Source organism: Physella acuta, unplaced genomic scaffold, assembly GCF_028476545.2.
Source record: "Physella acuta isolate Inbredline_101_S28 unplaced genomic scaffold, ASM2847654v3 ptg001402l, whole genome shotgun sequence".
In the NCBI taxonomy this organism is placed as follows: domain Eukaryota; kingdom Metazoa; phylum Mollusca; class Gastropoda; family Physidae; genus Physella; species Physella acuta.
Window position 1 is genome coordinate 195,666 of NW_026732917.1, and position 27,158 is coordinate 222,823.

General features: G+C 37.1%; 1 protein-coding gene across 2 annotated transcripts in view; it reads left to right on the plus strand.

Moving 5' to 3' along the window:
* Positions 1–27,158, plus strand: part of LOC131927452 (allatostatin-A receptor-like) — a 224,993-nt gene that overhangs the window by 166,476 nt on the left and 31,359 nt on the right. For both annotated transcript variants that reach the window (XM_059283139.1, XM_059283140.1), the window contains exon 5: positions 14,321–14,352. The gene's annotated coding sequence lies outside the window, so the exon portion shown is untranslated. The remainder of the gene's footprint in view (positions 1–14,320; positions 14,353–27,158) is intronic.

Here is a 27,158-nt window from a genome sequence, read left to right on the forward strand (position 1 = left end):
ATTTTTATCACAATTTGTATGCTGCCAGTTTCAGACAAATGTGTTATGGAAGGATTTATTTCCTAGTTAACGTCTTCTGTTTGTATTATATACGCTGCTGTTCTATCAAGTGTGTTAGTTTACTTCATAGAGTCGTGTGTGTGTGTCTGTGTGTTTGTGTGTTTGTTTGTCTGTCTTGTTTGTCTGTTTGTTTGTTGTTGTTTTTTGTTTGTTTGCTTGTTTGTTTGTTTGCAGAGTTTCTTCCAGGCATCTCTTCGGGGGGGGGGGGGGGGGGGGGGGGGGGGGGCAGCACCCCCCCCCCCCCCCCCCCCGAACGAAATGGAATTTATACAGAAAACATATAAACATATACTTTTACCAGTGTTTGCCCTCCACCGGAAAATGTTGTTCCCCCCCCCCCCCGGAGAATACATTTTTAGCGCAATTTCCATTCTGGAGAATTGCGTTTATTAACTCGTCATTTCTGGGAATGGATGGATGGATGGATGAATGTGTGTCCGGGCTTTAAGTCGTATCTCCTCCTCAACGAAGCAATATCGATGAATAGTTCCAAAAGCAATTATGTTAAGCAAGTTACGAGAATGAGCATAGGCCATAAAAATTCCGGGTTTCTTTCATGTATTTCCCGGAAAAGCCAAAAAACCTCGAAAAAATTCAGTTTTTGGCCCATATCTCGGCAACCAGACCACTTAGCGACTTGAAACATGTAGGGTAACCCGGGGTAATTCCATACACTACTTTTCTAAAAAATTTGTAAAAAATCTAAAACCAACACTACCACAATATAATATTGAGGGTAAAACTAGACATGCATTACTTATATGATGGCAAACAAATATAAAGATAATTCACAAAATAAAATACAATTTTTAAATATTTCACTTTTATTGCAAAAACATGGCAAGTGGGGCAATTCCACACACATTATGAAAATTTTAAAATTCATGTATTTAAAAATTTGTAAAAAACATTTTTCCCCTTGGAAACAATTTAGTATGGGGGCAACCAGTCTTCATCTCTGGGTGAGGAGAAAGCCTCAATTTCTTCCTCCTGAATTCTACACTCATCTGTCATAGGCCGAAGTTATTCGTTTATAATTGTGGACCATTCTGAAATAAATACAAAATTAAATGTTAGAAAGCCTAATTACTAATGTGTGTATGGGGATGTTTAGCTCTAAATATTGCATAAATTATAATAAATAATATAGGTACATTAATAATAATAATAGATAAAGAAATAAAAGAAGTATGTGGCAATTTTACTTAACTTTAATAGCAGAGTCTTTTTAAAAAAAAATAGTACTAGATCTAGTACTATTCAAGTATTTTTTAAGATTAAATCATGAGTTGTGAATTACAGAATTAGCAACAACCAGTTTAAATGGTTTAAAATAATAGCTAAACGCTCTAAAAGGTATAAAAAGCAACATGGGACATTACAAACTGTAGTGTATGGAATTGCCCCACACCATGTGTGTGGAATTGCCCCACACCTACTATTGAAAAAAAAATGCTTTCTTTTTCTAAATTACAGGCTGAATCTAGCATCATTAACTGTTACTATTAACAAAAATGATTAAGCTTTCATATAATCAATAAATAATTGACAACAATTAAAAATAAGACAAAAAATAATATTTTTTTAAAAGTGCAGGGGTTGTACTTACCTAAGGATGTTTGAAGATAGATGCAGATAAAATTAAAATTCTTGCTCTGAATGTAGGTGAACGCTTCTCTAACAGTATCAGAAAGTACAAGAAATGACCTCTTAGAAACAGGGAATAGTAACTTTTAATTAAACTTTACTCTCATTAAAAATAGAGAGTATCCAGTATATAGTGTGTGGAATTACCCCGTGTGTGGAATTACCCCACCTTACCCTACCAATCGATTCCTGTCATAATTTAGAACAATATTGCCGAAGAAAGTTTTCAAAAATATTCTCTCGTTCGGTCACAAATTTTAAAATTACATAAACACCTACAAACCGATTGTTCTTCTAGCTTGAACGCACCCCAACATTATACGTCAGAGCTATTTTTAGATAACATAAGGAAATTGCGCACAAATGTCACTAGACTTTTTTAATTAACTTGTTTTAGAAGAAACACTACCGATATCTTCGCGGAGTCGTGTGTATACCGATAAAATGACAATGTTTCAAAAAGGATTGATACCAGTTAAAGTTTAAACGACCAATTACAATTTACCTACAAAAGATAGATTCTATTTAGAGCATGCAACTGAAAATTAAAAAATATAAATCCCACTTCATGTCGCCATTAATATCACTGTTGTCGGTGGTGTCAGTAATAACAATTTTATTATAGGATTGCTACCAACAGTTCAATTCTAAAATGATACACTGAAGTGTCAAAGTTAAACTTGGCATACATGCTACGACTATGCCACCCCCCCCCCCCACACACTCTTATCATCTAGCCCCTGCCCACAACGCCCGTCCTGTTGTTCTTGTATGCCATTGTTCATAGAGTAAAACAAAAACACAAACCGTCCACAAACGAATATAGGTGTAGGCTGTGAACAAATTATCAGCGTGTTTACTGTAATGCCAAGATGGAATGTTATCTTCTGTTATGGAGGCTTGTGTGGGTGGGTATCACGTGATGCCTGATACCGTAAACTGTCTGTTTAAGAACCGCCATTTTTATTCAGTATCTCATATCGGCAATACGGAAGGTTGAACAAAGTATTCTTGTTGTTTCTGAACTTTCCGCTGTCGATTTCAGCTGTTACAAGAAATAGGCCATTTCTATGGTCTAAAACTATGGGATGGCGTGTCCTAAGCGGTAGGAGTCCACCCAGTTCTAATGGGTACCTAACTCATGTTAGGGAAAGTAAAGGCGGCTGAACTCTATTTCATCTGACAAATGGATCATTAGGTCTAAAGAGGATTTTTTATTATTTGCAGACTAAGCACACATCACCAAATGTCATTTAGACTTTAATTCAGCTGCTTTTGTAAATTTAATCAGGAAGAATTCTGTTTTTTAAAACTTCGACCACGATGCCTTTAGACTTTCCATCGACTGTTATAAACGCTTAAATCCGATAGATGCGAAATTATGTGTCATCAGTTTTAATATTAATAATTTGTTTCATTACTTTCTAAATAATGTATTTAACAATTTGTATTTTTTTTTAAAAGGACAATTGAAACTTTGATGTCATTCTGATAAGCTGCATATCCCTTGTGCGAGTTTTCTGGCTTCGTTAAGGGTTTTCGGTATGAATGGGTATGGACGTGAGTAGGGCTTCAATGAAATACTACATGAAATTAAAAAATACAACAAAAAAAATATTATTAATATTTAAATCCGTCATTGTAAAATCTTAAAACTATTTTTGATGAAAACACGGAATCCCCATCGGTGCATAATCTTCCATATTATGTCATCAAATCATACCCGAAATGCGAAATCATGTTCAAATGACGACTCTATTCGTCTTTCAGCTTTTAAAACTGGGAGTAAATAATTCACCCCACCATCGGCACAATTAAACTCCTGCCAGTCTGAAAGGACCCCTATATCTCTTAACTCTCAACCACGGCGCTCTAATCTCTTCTAACCCCAACCCTCAACAATTCTATTTTCTCCCCGGTAAATTGTCCGGCCTATTTATAATTTATACCCATTTTTCTTGCCAGAATGATTGCCTGTATTGTCGCGTAGATGATGGCTAGAGACACTAGCGATCAGATTTTTGGTCTATTTGCCTGTTTACAAATACTTCAGAGGAGACGACAGTATTACCAGATAAACGTCTGGTTTGATACGACTTGCCAGAAAGGCTTTGAAAAGATTTACCAAACGAGGCTCAACTGTTCAAATTAAAAAAAAAAAAAAAAGATTTAATTTATTTTTTGAAACTCTTAGTCTTTGTAGTAAATATGTGTTATTTAAAAAAAAAATTAACCTTTAGGTTAATGCGAATAAAAATGTATCAAATTTTAGTTGGTTGTTTACAAGTCTAAAATGTGAACACTTCCAATAAGACAGTTTTTGACTTAGATAAATGAACAAAACGTTTACGCGGCGAAGCTGTTTCTTGGTAATTAACATTTGAACTTCAACAAGGACTATGCCGAAAATCGTGTACTTTCTTTTAAGACGAACGTGTAAACGTACACATGCACAAGTAATACATATATATATATATATATATATATATATATATATATATATATATATATATATATATATATATATATATATATATATATATATATATATATATATGTATATATATATATATATATATATATATATATGTATATATATATATATATAATATATATATATATATATATATGTATATATATATATATATATATATATATATATATATATATATGTATATTTGTGTGTATATATATGTATATATGTGTGTGTGTGTTTGTGTGTGCGTGTGTGTATGTGCGTGTGTGTGTAAAATATGTGTACATGCGAAGAGGGCACCAAATGTCTACAATATAACGTCATGTCTGAGTCTGCTTCTAAATGTGCAATTTAAAATCGCATTTGAATTGACTGTTTAGCACTCAATGCATCTCATTAAGTCGTCGTTGAAATTTTTCTTACATAAAAAAAACATGTGTAACATGAATTGTTTTTATAAGCTTGGCATAGAGCAGCAGAAAGATAAGCAAACAGGAAGGAGAAAATTCGTCTGACCAGTTTTTGTAGACGCGGCCTGTGACCCTGGATTGCCAGTTAACGTTGCGTGTGAGTTGCGACGCGGTTATTTCATTAACTCGCGTATTGAGATAACACTCCAGCCATCGATTTATGCGCATGCGTCCAAAAATTACGATCCAACTGCCTTTCTGTGCATGCCTAATTGTGTAACATGGGCCACAGAATCCACATATAGGGCCTGAACAAAACCACATTCAGGGCCTGAACAAGAAGACGGCGATACACAATTTTGACAAGGGCATTAACTCATCAAAGCCCTAACGTACCAGGCAGTAAAAAAAAATATTTAAAGAATGTAAATATGTATAAAATATATACCGTTTTAAACGTTAATTAGCTTGAAACGATACACGTTTTTTTTATCAAGTAGGTATTTCTTTTTCAAAATGAAATAAAAAATAACCGCCTGTCTGGTCATTAGATCGATGTACGTATCGAGTTCCATTTGGGATTAAGTTGAAACTAAATAAAGTTTATTTTCTGTAAACCTTTCTCAAAACATTTTTGAGAACTTGTATTTATATAATGGACGTTGAAACGTGACCGCTTTAATAAAATAATAAGTCTGGGAATATTAAACAGAACCACTCTAAAGGTGTAATGTAATATCTACAGTACTTGTATGTCACATGAGATACGGTTGATGTTTTTTAATTAACGGCTAACGTACAAAGATAGTCACACTGTAGTTCTCGTTACATGTAGTGTTGATCTAGTGCAGAGATTTGTTTTGTAGATCCTACAGGCAGTCTAGATATTGGAAATAAAAGCATTGTTTCAGAGAGGGCGGGGGGGGGGGGGGGTGTAAGCGAAGAAATGCTATAATATATATATATATATATATATATATATATATATATATATATATATATATATATATATATATATATATATATATATATATATAGTGGCCTTGTTTCACAATAAGCTAAAAAGGCACTGTAGTCTTGGCTTTAAAGCTATAGACCTAATTCTACCTAGCTGCAGTGGTCTACAGACCTACATCGATGACGCAGGCTCCGGCCAGGTAAAAGACGAGCCTTTAAACTACAGGTCTAATTAGCTTAACTTCGCGTGGCGGGGAATCCCCACCTGTATGAGCCGATTACGCCAAACCCTAGAGTACACCACGGCTAAACCTCGCTAAACCTCGCTAAACCTCGCTAAACCTCGCTAAACCACACTTCAACCGACTGTGTGTGTATGTCTTCCTACCCCCGCCCTGTTCTTAGTAAGGGGGGGGGGGGGGGGTCGAATATGAAATCAGAACAAAATTGAAACATAAACAAATATCCCGAGACTGGGTAGACTGTAAGTTGAAATATACAGAGCGTGGAGTGGATTGGGGAGGGGGGAGACTCGCTACACATCTAATCAATAGCCAACATAATTAATTGTACGAGCAGTTGTCTTTCATTATCCCTCAAGTGCTGCTACAAGGGGTACATTAGGACCTCTAGTGCTGGTGTTCATTAGTTAATTAAGATGAAAGCTCAGCAAATATTGTTACACAGTTCCAGGCGAACACAGGTTAATCACGCTCCACGTCACGATCGATAATTAAACGATTAATTAACTGGCAAAAGCCAATAAGAACAGATTCCACTCGATTGAGTTTTGGTAAAAGATGAACCAGTGGCTTAATAGGGCTGGTAAGTAGGTCACCAACCAGTTCTATGGCTCATGCAGTTTTTATTGAGCCGTAGAACGGGTTGTTGACCTACTTACCAGCCCTATTGAGAGGATAGTTTTTTAGCTGTTGTAGATAGGGGACTTATTTGCTGAAGAGATGGCGTAGTCGAATGGTAATCGAGCAATCTACATGAACCGATGAACGTATTTGTATTACGCCACATAGTCAGTTTTCTTTAATCAGTTTTTAACACGTTTGTCTTAAGACTCTGGTAACATCGAATTTCCCGAAACTCAATTCACAACATCAGATTTTACTCCACCAGTTTTTTAACAAGTTACTCTTGGGACTGGTCAAAACATCAAATTTCTTTCATCAGTTTTTAACAAGTTTGTCTTGAGACTTTAGACACAACATCAAATTTCGTTCATCAGTTTTTAACAAGTTTGTCTTGAGACTTTAGACACAACATCAAATTTCGTTCATCAGTTTTTTAAACGCTTGTCTCTAGACTCTGGACACAACATCAGATTTCACTCCATCAGTTTTTAACAAGTCTTCAACAATCACACAGAAGAGCACTCTTGCTTCTCACTCACAAAATGCTCGTTCGATGATGCTTCAATCATAACTTTTTGTCTTCATCCCATTAAAAAGTTAATTTGCTTTTTTTTTTTTTTTCAAAATTTGTATGATAAAAAAAGCCGTTTATTTTTATAATTTATGCTCACATCATTTATATGTTAATACATGCTAGATTTTTGTATATTAAGCCTATTTTAATTGGCTTATTCTGTATTATTAATGGGGTAATTTTATTTTTTAATTATTAGGTAAATTAACATCAAAACATGCTTAGAATTTATTTTCAAAGTGACCCACTTAGCAATATTTCACGATAAAAACAGTGAAGACGTCCAGCTTAAACGAAACAATATTTATATTCAGATCATTTTTATTGATCTGGCAAAGAGACAATGGAAATCTCCACATTAAAAGATAGAAAAATTTAACACACATTTTTAAAGACGAAAACAGTTTGCTAATTCAGAATAGAACTAAACAGTTTCTGCCATTTAAAAATATATATTTTGAAAGGTATTTTTTCATCCTCTCACTTACCCGAGCATAATTCATTCTATTTCGTTCATTCAGTTCTTGAACTATATCATAAGCATATGTGCACCATATATGTTCATAAGTGATATGTTGTGTTATGTTCTTATGTAATTACTAGTTTTAAGACCCTGCTCTGTGCGATAGTCAGCAAACTAAACAATTCTGAGGACAACTCTTGTGATATTTCAGGCCTAACTTCATCTTCGTCGTTCTTAATCGTATTATTGGATGAGATTTGTAAAACAAGGTACCACGAATCATCGTTTTAATTGCCGTATATCCCCTTGACTCCGATTTCAGCCTTCGTTTTTACTTTCTCGTATACAGAGTATAGAGAAAGTATTGTAATCGTGCAAAAAAAAATCGAGATTTTTGCAAATCTCGACTTTTCACACCTCCCTGAGTCGGAAAAACATAATTTTGCAATCTTGTCCGTATGTCTGTGTGTGTAGGTGTGTCTGTAAACACGATAACGTGAGTACCGTTACAGCTAGGTTGATGAATTTTCATATATAAGTATTATATCAAATTTGTAGATCCGTATCAAATTTTCAGCGATTTCTGATAACCGGAAGTGGAACTTTTTTTACTTTCAATTTTTCAAAGCCTATAACTTGAGTACTATTTCAGATAGGTAAATGAAATTTCAAATATAAGTAGAAGATCTATTTCTCTGTATTCTGTCAAATGTTGAGTAATTTCCGTTGACCGGAAGTACTAATTTACGCTATTTCCAATTTCTCAAAAAAAAAAACGCATGTTAATTTATAAAGTACTAATAATATTCCGCACTATTATGCACATTGTTTTTGGCGTTCACTTGGTGTGCAATTCTTTTTTCTACAAGATTCTATTCTATTTTAAAAAGTTTAAGTAATTAAAAATGGATTAAAAATATTGTCTATATACCGAGTTGCCATTCCCACATAGTGTTATATAAGAATGTTCGAGAAAGTTTTGGGAGATCACTCCCGGTTTATTTTAATAGATTTGCTTTCTTAGCCTTTGAACAAACATGAACCAACTACAAGGCAACAGTTTTTATTTTTTTTAATTTTATTTATTTATTTATTTTATTAAGGAGTTGTCTCTCCTATTGAGCCCCGGGGTTCAAACTTGGGACTTCTGGGGAAAGCAATCGTACGCTCTTCCCCCGACCATGCTGCCCCCACTCAAGGCGTATCAATAAGAGGAGGGGGTAAGTTTAAAATCAAAACTAATTAGAAAATAAAATATCCAATTACTGTTCTTCAGAGGAAAACATAACAGGTCCATTGTAAATAAAACAATTTAATTATTGTTTTCGGTAAGTTAGTTATCCCCGTCAAAAAAATAATCCATTCGAATGTTGTTTGATGTTGTTGTTGTTGTTGTTGTTGTTTGATGTTGTTGCTGTTGTTGTTGTTGGGGATCGTTTCCTTCTCTTGTGTTACATAAGTTATGGAGATCAGTGGATGTATGGCGCATTATTCAGTTGTTATTGGAGTACTCTGGGAAAGTGCACATTGTTATGTGTGAAGGTAATGGGATTGTATATCAGTGTATTTTATTGTGTTATGGGAGGTAAATATTAACAATTGATTTTGTTTGTCTCCCTTTTTGGTTTATAAAACGTATCTTTTACGCGGAATATTTGTAAGAATAGTATTGTAACAAAGTTGGGTTAGTTTGGGTGGGTGTGTGTGTGTGGGGGGGGGGGGGTGTTCAAATACATGTGGTCTTTTACATGAAACATAAACGGTGTATTTGATGAGAGGGGTTAAAAAAATATGCACACTCCCTTCATTTAGACGATGATTTATGTAGCAATGAGTGTAAAAATAAACTTAATCAAGTTTCTTTCTTTATTTTTGTGTGATGATACGTTTTTAAGTTAATTTAACACAGGAATATGCCAAGACCAATTAACTTTAACTTTTTTTTATCACATTGAAAAACTCATTTTTAAATTATTTTTGTCCCTTTTCAAATTGAGCTGTCGATATTAATTAATTAATTTTTTTTTCCCGGATCCATTTGTCAAAGATCTTCTTAATGCTAATTATAGGGTAAACGAAAATTGAGATAAATTAGGATGTATACACAGACAATAATGATTTATGGTTAATCAAAACCATGTTTTTTTTTGTTTTGTATAAAACGAACAGTGGTGTTCCAATAATTATAAAAATTAATAAACCTGCACTCATTTACCCCGACACGCTTACTGCGCAAACGATTGTTATTTTTAGAATAAGTAATCAAACAAACGAGCTCTGTTTTTAAAAATCCAGAACGTTCTCAGCATGATTTGGTTCCCCGCCATCATCCAATGGACGTGTATCAATCTCGTATCTGTTCTTTTATCTATAAACCATGACGTCTTCATGACGTCAGCCACCTTAAACGTCATAAGTGACGTCAAGCACCATGACCGTCATAAGTGACGTCAGCCAACACAAAATAAAAAATACCGGAAGGATGACAACGGCCATTTGGTCAGGATTGATGGGGGGTCCCAACAATTATATGACGAAGGTGTCGAATCATTCGCCGTCAAGTCACGTGATCGGGTGTCGTTATAAAATAAGCTATGACGCTTGTATAGCTGGCATTTAATAAGAGATGTCTATCCCCCCCCCCACCCCCATAGGGGCTCACGTCTCGTGTTGCAGTTCACAACCTGGGTTACCGGCCTACTTTTACCATGGCAACATATATATATATATATATATATATATATATATATATATATATATATATATATATATATATATATATATATATATATATATATATATATTTATATATATATATATATATCGATGGTCTCGGTCGCAAACCGTCTAACTCCGAAAATGTAAATTTTACAGGAGAGACAAAAAAACTGATTATTTCCTTCTCGATCCTTCTAATACAAATTTTTTAAAATGATATCTCCGAAGAAACTCTCTACCGACTATACTGTAGCGTTTTAAGATGAGTTTTGTTAATATTTACAAAATTATAGCAGGTTTAAAAAGATAGACGGTTTGCTCGGTCTAAAATTCTCGGTGCAAACCGTCTATCTGTGCGCGCGCAGACTTAGCTGTTTTGAGCCGAGAATTTCGGTCTCAGCCGCGTTCGTTCGTTTTGTCCAATGAACGTGTTTTAGTTATGTTTATGTTTTTAAGCTATAATTAACACTTCATAATATTTAGATTATAGTTTTGGGCTCATATTTTAATTATGGGGTCAGTTTAATTTTTAGTAGAGAAGTTTTAGTATGGCTTTATCGCTTTCGACTGTATTCATTATGTCTGTATTTAGCATTAGACTTGTTAACTGTTAAAGGTTATGCTTTATTTGTTACATCTTTCTATTCTCACAGTTTATTTTACTTAATCTGGTGGGTGCTGGGTTTGTAGAATGATAATAGTAAAAACAGAAACCGTATTGTCAGATATATTATGAATGAGACATAACACACTAATCACATTAATACTGACTTAATGTTTACTTATTTTACAAAAATGTAACACAAAAAAAATGTGTTTATTTTTAAAATTTATTCTTTGAATAAACGGCACATAAAGAAACATCAAAATGGCAACATATTTTTAAAATCAGGGAAATCATCATAAAAAGGTGTGTTTATTACTTGCTTTTAGGTGCTCACATATGACAGCTTTTAATTTGTTTTCTGCTCTTGTACAACTTGACAGGGGCTACAGATGAGATCATAATCTTACGACCCTAGCTTAGCAATTGCCAGCTATCTGCTAATTCACTTTGAAGTAGATAGTAGCATCATGGTTGTACTGCAGTGCACGAATATCTGTCGCATTGAATTCTTAATAGGTTGGTCTCTTGTATGGTAAGGCTGGTCTTTTTGAGAGAGGTTAATGTCTAACGTCTGTTATGTGAGGCTGGTCTATTGTATGTTACGACTGATCTGTTGAGAAAGGATGGTGTCTTGTATGGTGGACTGGTGTGTTGAGAGAGACTTGTCTATTGTAGGATAAGACTAATTTTTTGAGAGAGGCTGGTCTCTTGTATGGTAAGAATGGTCTGTTGAGAGAGGCTGGTATATTGGAGGGTAAGATTGGTCAGTTGAGAGAGATTGGTCTTTTGTTTATTACGACTGGTCTGCTGAGAGAGACTCGCCTCTTGCATGGTAAGAATGGTCTGTTGAGAGAGGCTGGTCTGTTGAAAGTTATTGGTGTCTTAAAGGGTTAGACAAGTTTGTTGATATATTCTGGTGTCCTGTATGGTAAGATTGAACATTTAAGAGAGTTTGGTCTTTTGTATGTTACGACTGGTATGTTGTGAAAGGCTGGATCTGTTGAGAGATGCTGGTGCCTTTACGATTTGTCAGTTGACAGATGCTGGTGTCTTGTATGGTAGGACTGGTCTGTTGAGAGAGACTGGTCTGTTGAGAGAGGCTGGTCTGTTGCTAGAGACTGGTCTGTTGAGAGAGGCTGATCTGTTGAGAGAGGCTGGTCTGTTGAGAGAGGCTGGTCTGTTGAGAGAGGCTGGTCTGTTGAGAGAGGCTGGTCTGTTGAGAGAGGCTGGTCTGTTAAAAGAGACTGATATGTTAAGAGAGGCTAGTCTTTTGAGAGAGGCTAATCTGTTGAGAGAGGCTGGTCTGTTGAGAGAGGCTGGTCTGTTGAGGGAGGCTGGTCTGTTGAGAGAGGCTGGTCTGTTGAGAGAGGCTTGTCTGTTGAGAGAGGCTGGTCTGTTGAGAGAAGCTGGAATGTCGAGAGAGGCTGGTACGTCGAGAGAGGCTAGTCTGTTGAGAGAGGCTGATATGTTAAGAGAGGCTGGTATGTTGAGAGAAGCTGGAATATCGAGAGAGGCTGGTACGTCGAGAGAGGCTAGTCTGTTGAGAGAGGCTGGTCTGTTGAGAGAGGCTGGTCTGTTGAGAGAGGCTGGTATGTTGAGAGAGGCTGGTCTTTTGAGACAGGCTGTTCTATTGTGAGAAGCGTGTCTGTTGATAGAGGCTGATATGTTGAGGCTAGTCTTTTGAGAGAGGCTAATCTGTTGAGAGAGGCTGGTCTGTTGAGAGAGGCTGATCTGTTAAGAGAGGCTGGTCTATTGAGTGAGGCTGGTCTGTTGAGAGAGGCTGTTATGTTGAGAGAGACTGATATGTTGAGAGGCTGGTCTGTTGAGAGAGGCTGGTCTGTTATGTGGTAAGACTGGTCTGTTGTGAGAGGCTGGTATGTTGAGAGAGGCTGGTGTGTTGAGAGAGGCTGGTATGTTGAGAGAGGCTGGTGTGTTGAGATAGGCTTGTCTGTTCTAAAATTATTCATAAAAGCATTTACTATAGCCAACTAACCATGTCGTTGAACATGTACGCCAAACATTTTGTAACCTACCACATAAACATTTCTTAACACGTATCTAAACCCTGAATCTAAAGCTAGTAGTGAATTAACAATAATTAAATTTATTGCACATTCTTGTGGAAATATAATTCGAATAATATTGTTTTGATTTATATTTAGATTCTAGAATGAAGATCTAGTTTCAAAGGATTGTATTAGCCTAAAAAATTGTAAACAAATCAGTTTGGTTATTGATAATCTGGAAATAGGCTATATTAAACAAATAATATTTGTTTATTATTCTTTAAAATGATAAAATGTAATAGAATAGTTGAACATAATTAATCAAATATCCTTACCTATAAGTACTGTGACTGCTGTGCTGTAAAATTGTGCGATTACGGCATGCGACTGCGTTCCCGATCAAAAGTATACTGACAAATATAGCGATATTCGTTTTGCGCCGAGATTTTTAGCGCTAGAAATAATAGGCGGTTTGTTCCAATGATTATATCTCAATAATCATTCTACAGATTTCTCTAATATTTTCACGCATTATGGGGAATCATTTTGGCTTTTGATTTATGTAAAAAAAAGAAAATCGAATTTTTTTGAGTTAGACGGTTTGCGACCGAGACCATCGATATATATATATATATATATATATATATATATATATATATATATATATATATATATACATATATATATATATATATACTAGCCGTCCCGGCCAGGCCCTGCACTGGCATCTTTGAAAAACGTATCTGTAAAGGACCATGACTTGTGTGTTTAGTAATCAGCATTTATCCGGCATTGCCCACCCTAACCACAACCAACCACAAAACAACAAAACCAAAACATCACCAAAAAAACAACGCAAACATAACACAAACGCAAATACAAACACAAACGAAAAAACAAAAACAAACGCAAACACAATCACAAACACAAAGAAAACACAAACGCAAAGAAAAAAAAGCAAACGAAAACACAAACGCAATGAAAAAAAGCAAACGAAAACAAACCCAAACCCAAATCCAAACGCAAACACAAAGAAACCACAAACGCAAAGATAAACTCAAAGTGTCCATAGTCTAGCCCGGGGCGCCAAATCGCACCATGACGACGTGCGGCTAACCTCCTGATTCAACTTAGTAAACGACTATGGTACACGAACTTATTCATAGTCTTTTGAACTCACTTACGCGAACGTAGGTACCATAGCGTACACGGGAAGGCCCGGGGCGCCAAATAGCACCCTGTCGGGGTGCCGGATGACGCCCGGATTTTATTCACTTAAAGACTATATTAACCTTTCTTATCCATAGTCTATCGCACTGTTTAAAACAAACTTATGCAGCATAGCGCTCACATGATAGCCCAGGGCGCCAAATCGAAGAGAGAGAGAGAGAGAGAGAGAGAGAGAGAGAGAGAGAGAGAGAGAGAGAGAGAGAGAGAGAGAGAGACCGTAAAAATAATATTTCTTTAGATACTTTAGATTCTTCCCTATTGTCCCTGGGTAATTGCATTAAGTTATTGCTGTTTATTATTCCACAGGTTAACATTGGACGATTCAATCAACAAATCTTGTAAGTATAGCTTTTTAAATATAATTTTCTATTGTCAAGTTTATTTATTTCATCTTCCAACTAAAATGTGTTTAGTGTTTCATCCATGTTAATGTATTGTGCGGTACTGTAATGCATACAAAATGGGAGGAAATTCGGTAAATATTTACCGTCAACGCTCATTTTAAATCTGTTTCCATTAGCAGAAAGCCCACAGCTCGAGTGGGAAAATATTGTGAAATGATTTGTGAGGTTGTATGTGTACTCAGCTCCAACTATTGTATGTCATTGTATGTGTGCGTCATTGAAGTTGTGCGTCATTGATCATGGGCAACATTGAACATGTGCGTCATTGAACATGTGCGTCATTTAGCTTGAGCGTCATTGAACATGTGCGTCATTGAACATGAGCGTCATTGAACATGTGCGTCACTGTACCTGCGCGTCACTGGAAGTGCTTATTACTGTTTATGTGCGTCAGAGTTGAAGCGAGTCACTGAATCTGCGCGTCGCTGGATATGCACGTCACTGTACATGAGCGTCACTGTTTATGTGCGTCACACTTAAAGCGAGTCACTGGATCTGCGCATCACTGGATATGCGCGTCACTTTAAGTGCACGTTGCTGTTTATGTGCGTCACAATCCATCGAGTCACAGGTTGTGCACATAAACCCTCACAGAATATGTTGATACAACTTTTTTTTTAACTTAAACATTTGAAAGTGTTTACGTTATTATCTCATTACATATGAAAAAGTCTTTACCCTAATACCCGCGACTTGTAATCTACTTGAATGCTAGTGACTGTTAATCCACCATGTTGTGCTACACAGCTTTTGTGACGTAGACCACAACTCACATTCCACCAAAGTGCACGCCAATTGAGCCAATGAAAGCAGAGAGGTGGAAAAAGTCATCAGTTTAAATTGAAAGACAATCGGGGGTGTTGTGGGGTTCTTGTGTCGCCATGTTCACATCACGTTAGCTGTAGACCCCACTGTAACCAGTGGACTAAACACCAACCGTGTTCTGGTGTTAGAAATTTTTTGGGCCCGGGAGAATCGCGATCGCACTCGTCTCCGATATGAGATGAAAACCACGCAGTTCAGTTCCCGAGGGGGTATCCTACTGGTGGCTTTAATATTGCTTGGAGAGTATGCCAAGCACGGGCGATACTTCCATCAATTGTTTACTCCCGTAGTTATGGAGACTGGGTTATCTTTCCTGGGTAAGCATAGTAGCTGTTGTAATCTCCCTTTGTAGACGCCATTTTTCAAGTGCGTGTAGAGATAGGGGAAAAAACAAAAGAAAATAAAGATAAAGACAAGTGATCTACGTACACGCTGAGTTTAATGGAATATATGTTAGTTGAGTATTTGGCCAGCGTGAACACAGACATTGAAAGTGATTGTTAGTTTGTGGATATCGTTCATGGCCAGTATTGGATAACAGCGATAAGTTGAATCTTGATCTATACAACAAACGTTGTTCAAGTCGGGAACAAATGTAAAATACAAGAACGCGAGTTAGAACAAAAAAAAATTATAAGCAACACCAACAGTATTCGTTAACTATCGTCTGTTTGTTGAAAAGTTCCCTGATCCGCCATTTTGTTTGGGGGAGGCGCCTTTTATCGGGGGACACAATTCAGGGGGTACTTTTATCCAGGGGAAGCAATTAGCACCGTTCTCTGGTACTACTCAAACACACCGTTGTTGGGTGTTTTTTTTTCTCCCATTGTCTGGCGGGAAATGACCGGCCATTGATGTGCGAATTCCCTTTGTTGCAGGCGGCTGCCACAGCTCTAGTTATCTCGATTGGCCGGTCATTAGAACGTCCCCCATAAGCTTATATGTTGTGAGCGCCAGACTATGTGGCTATGTTAATAGACTGTTTGTGTTGGAACAACAGACGGAACTTTTGCCAGGGGTTTTTGCGAGTGTAGTTTATATATTAACTTAAATAGCCTATATATATATATATATATATATATATATATATATATATATATATATATATATATAAATTATATAGATTTATATATATATATATATATATATATATATATATATATATATATATATATATATATATATATATATATATATATATATATATATATATATATTTATATATATATATATATATATATTTATATATATATATATATATATATATATATATATATATATATACATATATATATAAATATATATGCCTACATTAAATAAAGGAAGTTTTGTTCAAGAACGATAAGGTCAAAAGGCTTGCAATGGCTTTTATAACTTTTATAACTGGCAATAGGCTAGGAGAAGAAGGAAATAAAATGCCATAAAAGATAGCGAGGAACACAACAAACGATAGAAAAATATTGATGTAGCATGTAGCAGTTGCACAGGTTCTACTTGATGTCATCTGTGTTGATGCTAGTTGATGTCATCTGTTTTGGTGGTAGTTGATGTCATCTGTGCTGGTGTTAGTTGATGTCATTTGTGCTGGTGTTAGTTGATGTCATCTGTGTTGGTGTTAGTTGATGTCATCTCTTCCTGTGTTAAGACGAATGCTGACGTATTCATCACAAGAGCTACATGAGCCATACATGACAAGATGTGTCTGTGGAGGGGGGCTGGCGGGGTGGCGCATGAACCAACACGTGATATCTTCAACGTCTGCTGACAACTTCATGTCAACGTCATGTGACTCAGGCCAACGTTACAACTTAATGTCAAGGTCATGCGACTCAGGCCGACGTTAAAACTTAATGTCAAGGTCATGCGACTCAGGCAGGCCGACGTTACAACTTAATGTCAAGGTCATGCGACTGGGGCCGACGTTACAACTTAATGTCAAGGTCATGCGATTCAGGCCGACGTTACAACTTAATGTCAAGGTCATGCGACTCAGACAGGCCGACGTTACAACTTAATGTCAAGGTCATGTGACTCAGGCCAACCTTACAACTTAATGTCAAGGTCATGCGACTCAGACAGGCCGACGTGAAGCGAGTGCAGGGAATTATGTCCAAATCTCCGAATGTCTAGATCCAAACGATAAACGTCTCAGCCGGATTGTGCTTCACAAAATTGTTTTGTTTTTAAGTTGTTGTTTTTCTGACGAAGGCCGTCTATCTAATCGTCAGGTGCCCAGCGCCATCTTGCGGGGCATTGTTTTGATCTGGCTGGCGCTGTTATGTAATATTTTGGCTCTCTTACTCTCTCTCTCTCTCTCTCTCTCTCTGTCTCTCTCTCTCTCTCTCTATCTATCTGGTAGCAGGCAGTACGCGTATTATTTCATTAAAAGATATACGAGACCAGTTCAAAATGATAACACACACACAATCACAGAAACACACACACACACATATGTATATATATATATATATATATATATATATATATATATATATATATATATATATATATATATATATATATATATATATATATATATATATATATATGAACATATGTTGTAAAAAGTACCTTTTCTGACCAGTTACTCATTTCCCCGTTTCTAAGATATTTTACTAAAGCGCATGAAGTTGAGTTCATCTGTTTCTCTGACTTTGGTAAATCATGAGTGCGTGTGACCAGGACTTCTGTCAGATGCTTATCTGAGCTGGGTGGACTCATAGCCTCAAGCGAGAGAGATCCGAACTCGACATTTCCGGCTACTTATCAATAGCTCTTCCACTCGGCCAGGCCGTCTTTTTGCTAATCAACGTAATGATATTCTGATGTTTTTAGCGTTTTAATAATCAAAATTATAAGTCTTCAAAATTGTATTTATTTCCATGTTCACTTTATGGTGTAAATATATTGACAACGAAGTTTGGGATACAGTCGGCCTATGTGATGCGTAAAGGGTTAATACTTATAACGGAGGCTTTGTCACACATATGGATTTTATAAAAAATTATTTTCTATTTTGTGCGGGGGTGGGTGGGTGGTGAACGTACTACCCCGGAGATGCCTGAAAGAAACTGCGACACACACATACACAACAACAAACGTTCTTTGATTGTCTCGATTCTAAAAAACTAAAACTCATAAGCTTTTGTTTCGTGTTTTTATTTTTATCGTCTCCCTGACTGTCATTCTATTGTGCTCCGCCCCCAGCCCACCACCCCCACCCCCCACCCCACCATAGTGGTATAATCCATCCATGCCCCAGGAAGTAATAAGGAAGAGTGCCGAGATTGTTGCGTCTAATTTCTATGACGTCATTTCCTCGCAAATTTCCACCGAGTTTCCGAAACTTCTGGTTTTTTTTTTTCGCCTGCGTTTTTTTTTTTAATAATCAGGATTATAGCATTTTGTTAGATTTTCCGTTGTTTCTCTGGGTTTTCTCTTCCTTGTCTGAGGCTTGATGAATACTTGGTTGAAACTGAATTGGTGTTGGTGTTGTGCGATGCACGCGGGGTACTGTTTTTCAAGTTTCCATTGGTCAAGTTTGGAAAAGACTACCGCGTGTATTGGAATTATTCTAATTTATTACATCTATAATTGTATCCAGTGATTACACAATTCGCCGAGTGTGAGGGTATTATAGTTTTTAAAAAAAATTACTTTAACAAAGTATTTAAACATCTGCATATTTTAAAATTCTTATAGTTTAAAATATCTATACCTCAAAAGAATTAAAAGCATATACCAATTTTAAATACTATATTATTAGGTAAAACTTATTTCAGAGTTCTATTGATACAGGAATATTTTAATAAATTGATAATTGGGTAGAACCACACAAAACTAACATAATTTGTTTTTAAATTTGATTTTTGAAGATTGCGTAGATGTATCTGAAGCAGAAATGTGTATTACAAGATATAAACGTTATGAAGTCCGTATACATAGGATGCATCGTACGGTGATGCTACGGTGCTGCCCATCTTTTATTTTCTTTATATTATCAAACGGTTTCAATTCAAAATTGTATAGCTTTTGGCATCTACTTCAAACAATTCCACAGAGAATAACATGAGACCGCCCCACCCCCTACCCCCACTGTTTTGTTTTTATTTATCTGAGAAGCTTTATGACAGTATCTTGAACGATCAATATTTATTACACATTGTTATAGTTATAAAATCAATAGTTATGTGCTAAAGTTAGATTTTACAGTTAAATATTTCAACCCAGAAACCAGCTTTTTCTCTTTATATAAGTATATATATATATATATATATATATATATATATATATATATATATATATATATATATATATATATATAATTTATACGTGTATACATATACAAATAAAGTATCATAAAGGGTTCAGACTCAGACTTTGTTGGAGGGTAGAGGGGAGAGGGGGGGGGGGGTCCTGTTATCGTACATGGGTCGGCCTAGACCCGCGGGGCGGCTAAGCTTTGAACCCAGGTACAGCCGGCTCAGACCCCCATAATCTCGTGCTGGGGACTCCAGACTACAAACAAGCATATTGTTTGAGCTCTGCTCACGCAAACAACCATTCCGTACCCTACGACACGCAAGGGCATGTACTCGTACTAAAGTTTAAGACCGGTTATTTCCCCTGCTTTCTTTGCCTAGTATTTATGCAGTGGGTCGTCCCCATGTTGAGGTAATTGTATTTTTTTCGGGGCATTGATTCCATTGAGACGATGGTAAAACGAACGTGCCGATTACTGAAAGTACAGTCTACAGATTACGAAGTAATTTCCCCTTTTTTAAAATTTACTTTTTTTATTTCCCTTTCTATATTGGGAGAGAAAATATGAAGGGAAAATATCAACGAAAAAAAAAAATAAACAAAACAAAATGGAATTTTTAGCGATCAGGAAAACTGAATGTCCAGTAATAATATGCAGCGGGAAGTAGCGGAGCACGTGCATTGTGTGCAAGCACGCGATGTCGGTCGCTCACCATTATTCTCCTCCTAACTACTACGACGGTACCTAACCGTTACGTAAATACAATTTGGCAACCCATTTCCGCACTATTCAAAAAAAAAAAAAAAAAAAAAAACTACCTCTACTTTCTAGTCGGACACGCATGACATGACACGAAAATGACATCCAAGTCCGTGATGACATCTACATCTGCAACACGCAATTTTGCAAAAAAAAAATCATTTTTTAAAAATATTTTGTGAACGCCATTTTCCGTGTGCGATAACATAGAGGGTTATAATACTTGTCAAAACCCGACGTTTTAATGTCAAAAACAGATTGCGGCCCCCACCCCCTTTTCCCCACCCTCCTCCCCCAACCCTCTGCTTGTCTAAGTTCAGCCAAAGCCCAGTCCGAATGATCCATGACAAAACTGCAGGATAGCATGTTTTTAAATGCCAGCTATTGATCACATCCTATAAGGAACACTCTCCCATTCTGACATTTTTTTTTTATATTATAAAAAAGCTGTGAGAATCTCATTCAGGATACGAAAATAGACGTGGAAGCAAGCGAGATTCTATCAGATATGACCAAATCTAGATTTGCTAGTTACCTTAGCTGAAAATCCTAAAATGGAAGGCTATGAAGCGGAAAGCGAACGACCACCATAACTATATTGTTGTTGTTGTGATTTCTTTTATGTAGCTGGTCATTTGCGGGGGTTTTATGCTATTTTAAAAGAATATGGACAATTCAGGTCACGTGACAGCTATTTATAGACAATGCTATGTAAATACGCTGAGAATGGCACTTTGTCACGAAATGTTGAAAATGTTCTCAATGTCGTAAAGCGAGCCAACGTTTTATGAGGCTAACTACACGATTACATTAAATAAAGGGATTTTTAAAAATCTAGTGTCTTCGTAATGTAGATGAAGTAGAGTTTCTCTGTTTACAATTAAACGGTTCAATATTTAGTGAGTAGACAGCGATGATAAATCGCCCTGTTAATGTTGACTGTTGATATCGATTGTTAAACTGTCATCTTAATGTTGATGTTAAACCATCTTGCTTTTAAGGCTAACAAAGCTTTACATATGAATTAAAATGTCAACCCCTTTTGTAAATAAATCTTTTTGCCAAAATATAAAGCACTACACTTTTCTTCAAGTAAATCTTAATAATAAGTCAATGGACATGAACGAATTGACGAAAATACTTCTATCATTATTGCTGACATGGATAAAAAAAACGTGTTTTTTTTTAGATTTTTGCAATCAAAGCGACCCAAAAAATAATTAAAAACATAAAACTTAAGCCTTAAAAAATTCAGAAATTTAGTATTTTAGAATTAATGTTAAAGAAGTTGCAAATCCAGAGAACTTAAAAATATTTTTTTTTGTGCTTTTAATGCCACATTTCTATTTATTTTCATCAAGCGTAAGTTTTAACCCGTTGTTTTACTTTCATAAGACAAACATTGATTGGCTGTACAGGAACCCCGTGATTGATATTCTGAAAACCCCACATCATAAAAAACTCAGAGTAATTTTAACTCAAAATGTTGATAAAATTTTTAAAATTTAGACGGTTTTTGTTTTCAATTTCTGTGGTACATGCAAACCAAGAAATTGTTTTTGGCTTCTTTTAAAAATTTCGCTTGTTTACCAAAAACACTGAAAATATCAATTACATTCAATCATTAGCAAAGTCCAACAAAAAAATCAGTCACATCTTTATAACCATGTCTATTTAAATAACATCGTACGTGATTTTTTAAATATTTAATGGGTCCTAAGAAAATTTCCAGACTATTCTCATTTGTATCCACTAGATTCCATCACCCGGAATAAAACGTTTTGTAAATGAACTTGTCAATTTAATAAACAGTATATTTATTAACTTGACAACATTAATTTATTAAAAAAAGAAATCAATATTTTCCTATAAGTTGAAAGGGGGAGACAAAGTTGTTACTGATATATGTTGGAGACTATAGTTTCGTGTTTCCTCCGCCCACATCTTCGCGCTATTGTCCCGCTTTTGCCGCGGCCAGATTCAATTGGGCTTGATCATATTTACATAGTTCTATTGAATGAATGACCGGGAAGCTGGAATGTTCTAGAACAATCTTAGATCTAATAACACCGTGATGTTTCGTGCGAGATTCTGCTGGGGAAATTAAATTGTGGAGTCCGGTCATGTTGTACACATTGTACAGATGTAATGTGTACAAGTCAAGCTAAACTGTGTACGTCTGGCTATGGTGTGTACATACAAGTTTAGCTATGCTGTGTACAAGTCCAGTTATGCTCTGTACAAATCTAGCTATAGCTTATATATAGACAGCTATGATGTGTACAATTTTAGCTATGGTGTATACATAAAAGTCTAGCTATTTTTTTATACAAGTCTGGCCATAGCGTATACGTAGACAGCCATGGTGTGTACAATGTTGGCTATGGTGTGTACATAATAGTCTAGCTATGCTCTGTACAAATCTAGCTATAGCTTATATATAGACAGCTATGGTGTGTACAATTCTAGCTATGGAGCATACATTAAAGCCTAGCTATGATGTGTACAAGTCTAGTTATGCTCTGTACAAATCTAGCTATAGCTTATATATAGACATCTATGGTGTGTACAATTCTAGCTATGGAGCATACATTAAAGCCTAGCTATGATGTGTACAAGTCTAGTTATGCTCTGTACAAATCTAGCTATAGCTTATATATAGACAGCTATGGTGTGTACATAAAAGCCTAGCTGTGCTACGTACAAGTCTAGCTAGAGTGTGTACATGGCCAGTTTTGTTCTTTAGATATCTAATTTACTATTCCTGTAACCGGTCATTGTTATACATATATCATTTACGTTGCGCCATTGAATGATGGAATAATCAACGAATCTAGTCTTTGACAAAAGCTACACTTTCGCTATAACATTCTGATGTGAGGCTACAATTTCTCAATATCTCTAGAATTTAATGCTACAATATCCCTATATCTTTAGAATTTAATGCTACAATATCGCACTATCTTTAGAATTTCATGCTACTCGCGAGTAGTTCAACGAACTCACCAAAGAAATCTTAAGGACGCAAGTACCAATCATGCCCATCTCATTAGCAAGTTAATTAGTCGAGTGCAACTACCCGAGACTTCTCTCGTGAACCAAAATTCAAGATGGCCGCTTGTCCAGATTTCTCTAGTCATCCCCATCACATTGGTCGAAGAAATTTGAAGCCTAATGAGGCTGTCTATCACATCGCTACGTCTCTGAAGTCATTTGGTTTTTTTTTAAATCATGCGCGCCATTTTTACATATGTAATTTGTGTTTGCTATCCTCTGGAGACGGGGGGGGGGGGGGGATGTAAAATTGGCGACAGCCTGTAAGACATAATATGGTCTAATGCATACAGAATATGTGCTGTGGCAAGATGTTCCAATCACATACAGGTTGCACATATGCATTTTAATTCTGGGGCATTACATGCATAGGCTAGTGGGGGAACAGGGGGGGGGGGGGGTTGGTTTACGTGGGGAGCGTTACTATGACAGCGACGCCTTTTTTAAAGACTGGTTAGTCTAGCTGAATATGCTTACATATTTGTGTCGTCGTCGTCGTTTCCCCCCACCCCCCTATCTCCCCTTCTGGAAAACATGGTTACAACACAGTCAGTGGCGTAAAGCTAACGAGACATGGAGTCGGTTCCCCCCCCCCCCCCCCCAAAACAACTACCAACACACCTACTACAGACGTTATAAAAAATATACTCTTAATACCCTCTTAATTCTCATTGTATACTTATCCGTGTACCGTCTCTACAAAGACGATGTATTACTTCCCTTTGAAGCATATCAGTTTCTGATATTGTCACACAATACACAATACAATTTTATTTTTTAAGAAATATTGCTGTATGTTACTTTTACCTAACATAAAACACTTGCTTTTGTCGGTGCTAACCTTAATCTTAACCCAAGCCCTACGATAGCCAAGATCCTAATTGCTGAACTAAACTCTAAACCTTATGTTAGTTATAATATAACTAACAAGCCAAACACACCTATTTTTAAATGCGTTCAATATCGGGCACTCAGTACAATCCAAATTTCGAAATTCCTCCAAACATTTCATAACCATTTTTCTCGTAGATCAAAGGTACGATAAAAAACGTCACTGTTTTTATTATCCTCGGCTAATTGGGGTGTTTTCTAGTTAATGGGGATATAATATAGCGTATGTTAAATTTAATCTGTTGCAATTTTTTGCTAAAACAACAATTCGTATCCCACCCCCACCCCTCTCGTACAGTATCCAGTCTGGCTTTACCTAAGGGAAACATATCCCAGTGTTTGCTTGATGGCGTATTAATATCTGAATCCGCGTCGGCACGTAGATAAGAAAAGAGTCCAGCTCGTTATTTCTACATAAACGAGGAATAAGGTTACGAGTTTGTAATAGGTCTTTGGCTTACCCTTGTAATCTTTGCATATTCCTGTGTCTAGGATTGGGTTCTGATATTGCTGGCGTTCTTGCAACTTCTTGCATCTTTGCTTGTGTTTCTGTTGATCCTGGCACATGTGCGCATTCTTGCACGTGTGCTCGTGTTTGTCTTGTTGTTAGCCATTGTGCATTTCCTTGCATCTGTGCTAATATTTCTGCAATTTGTGCACGTTCTAACACGTTTTTTTTTTCGTGTTTTCTACGACTACGGGCAATCCTGGCCTTACTTGCGTCTGTTCTTGTAATATGTTAGTTTTGGCGATCATGCTAGAGTTGTCGATCTTTCTACGTTAGAGTTAGTAATCGTTCAATACGAAACAAAAATTCACTCAAGTTATTTCGACCTAAGGTATATTGAAAAATCGTTGTTTCAATTTTTGTAAGCGAAATCCCACAGTCTCGGTCAAGATTGAATTCGCCCCATAGTTTTGGTATAATGCCAGACTCTACGTGCAAATCCATTGTCTCATTAATAGACTTTCAGTAAGGGATAGACGGTTTTATTTGAACTTTGGTGAAACAGTGGCACTTTGAGTAGACATTCTTCTGTCGTATAGGGCAAGACAGTCTTCTGTCGTATAGGGCAATACAGTCTTCTGTCGTATAGGGCAAAACAGTCTTCTGTCGTATAAGGCAAGACAGTCTTCTGTCGTATAGTGCAAGACAGTCTTCTGTCGTATATGAGACAGTCTACTGTCGCATAGGGCGAGACAGTCTTCTGTCGTATAAGGCAAGACAGTCTTCCGTCGTATAAGGCAAGACAGTCTTCTGTCGTATTGGACAGGATAGTCTTCTGTCGTGTATGACGAGACAGTCTTCTGTCATGTAAAACAAGACAGATTACTCATGCCGGACGCGAGACAAAATACCTATGGTGGACGAGACACGACCCTCACATTTCATTTCAGCCCCCCCCCCCCCCACACACACACAAACCGGCATAAATCCTATGCCATATCAAATCTGACTGTTATTGAATTAAACCGGAAATCTCGCGTGCCGGCTAGCCGGTTAACCAAATATCGTCTACCAGCTGGAGACCATCGACTACACGGACAGGGGTCAGGGGTCAAGCTCCCCCTCTTAGCTCGGGGTTGTCCGGCAGACGGGTCACGTGAGCCGGTAAATCAGAGGGGAGTGGCGTCGTGTCATAGTTGTTAGAGCTGTCGGCTGAAAGGCTGTGGGCTGTAGGCTGTAGGCTGTGGGCTGTGGGCTGTGGGCTGTAGGCTGTGGGCTGTAGGCTGTGGGCTGTAGGCTGTAGGCTGTAGGCTGTAGGCTGTAGGCTGTAGGCTGTAGGCTGTAGGCTGTAGGCTGTAGGCTGTGGGCTGTGGGCTGTAGGCTGTGGGCTGTAGGCTGTGGGTTGTAGGCTTTCGGCTGTAGGCTTTCGGCTATAGGCTGTAGGCTGTAGGCTGTAGGCTGTGGGTTGTAGGCTGTAGGCTGTGGGTTGTAGGCTGTTGGCTGTAGGCTGTAGGCTGTAGGCTGTAGGCTGTGGGCTTCAGGCTGTGGGTTGTAGGCTGTGGGCTGTGGGTTGTAGGCTGTTGGCTGTAGGCTGTTAGGCAGCTTCTAATTTTGAATAGTTGCTGGCTATCAGAGGCGGAGCGAGAGGGGGGGCGGGGGGTACATATATTGGAAAAACAAATTAGAATATCATTTTAGCTGAAGTTTTGCATTATAAATATAAAAAATATATGTGGAGGGGGAGGTGCAACTGGAAAGTTTGAGGGGGGGGGGGGGGTGCAAATGGCTGTAGGCTGTTAGGCAGCTTCTAATTTTGAATAGTTGCTGGCTATCAGAGGCGTAGCGAGAGGGGGGCGGGGGGTACATATATTGGAAAAACAAATTAGAATATCATTTTAGCTGAAGTTTTGCATTATAAATATAAAAAATATATGTGGAGGGGGGGGGGGTGCAACTGGAAAGTTTGAGGGGGGGGGGGTGCAAATGGAAAGTTTGTCCCGGGCGCCGGGAAGGGTCGATACGCCTCTGCTGGCTATCGGGCAGCTTTTGCTTCGTGGATAGCTGTTGGCTGTTTGACAGCTTTTTATTTAGGATAGCTGTTGGCTGTTTGACAGCTTTTTATTTAGGATAGCTGTTGGCTGTTTGACAGCTTTTTATTTAGGATAGCTGTTGGCTGTTTGACAGCTTTTTATTTAGGATAGCTGTTGGCTGTTTGACAGCTTTTTATTTAGGATAGCTGTTGGCTGTTTGACAGCTTTTTATTTAGAATAGCTGTTTACAGTTTCTAATTTTGGTTTCTATCTTTAGCTGTTGGACAGCTGTTACATGTTACACCGCTTTTTCTTTTTTACGGCTGTTGGCTGTCTGAACAGCTTTTGTTCTGTACAGTTTTTTTTTCTTTTAGGTATCTATTGGCTGTTGGCTGTATGTTGACCGCTGTAGGCTCTCTGCCTGTCATAGGTTGTCATAGACCTTTTATGCTGTCTTGCTATACAAGGC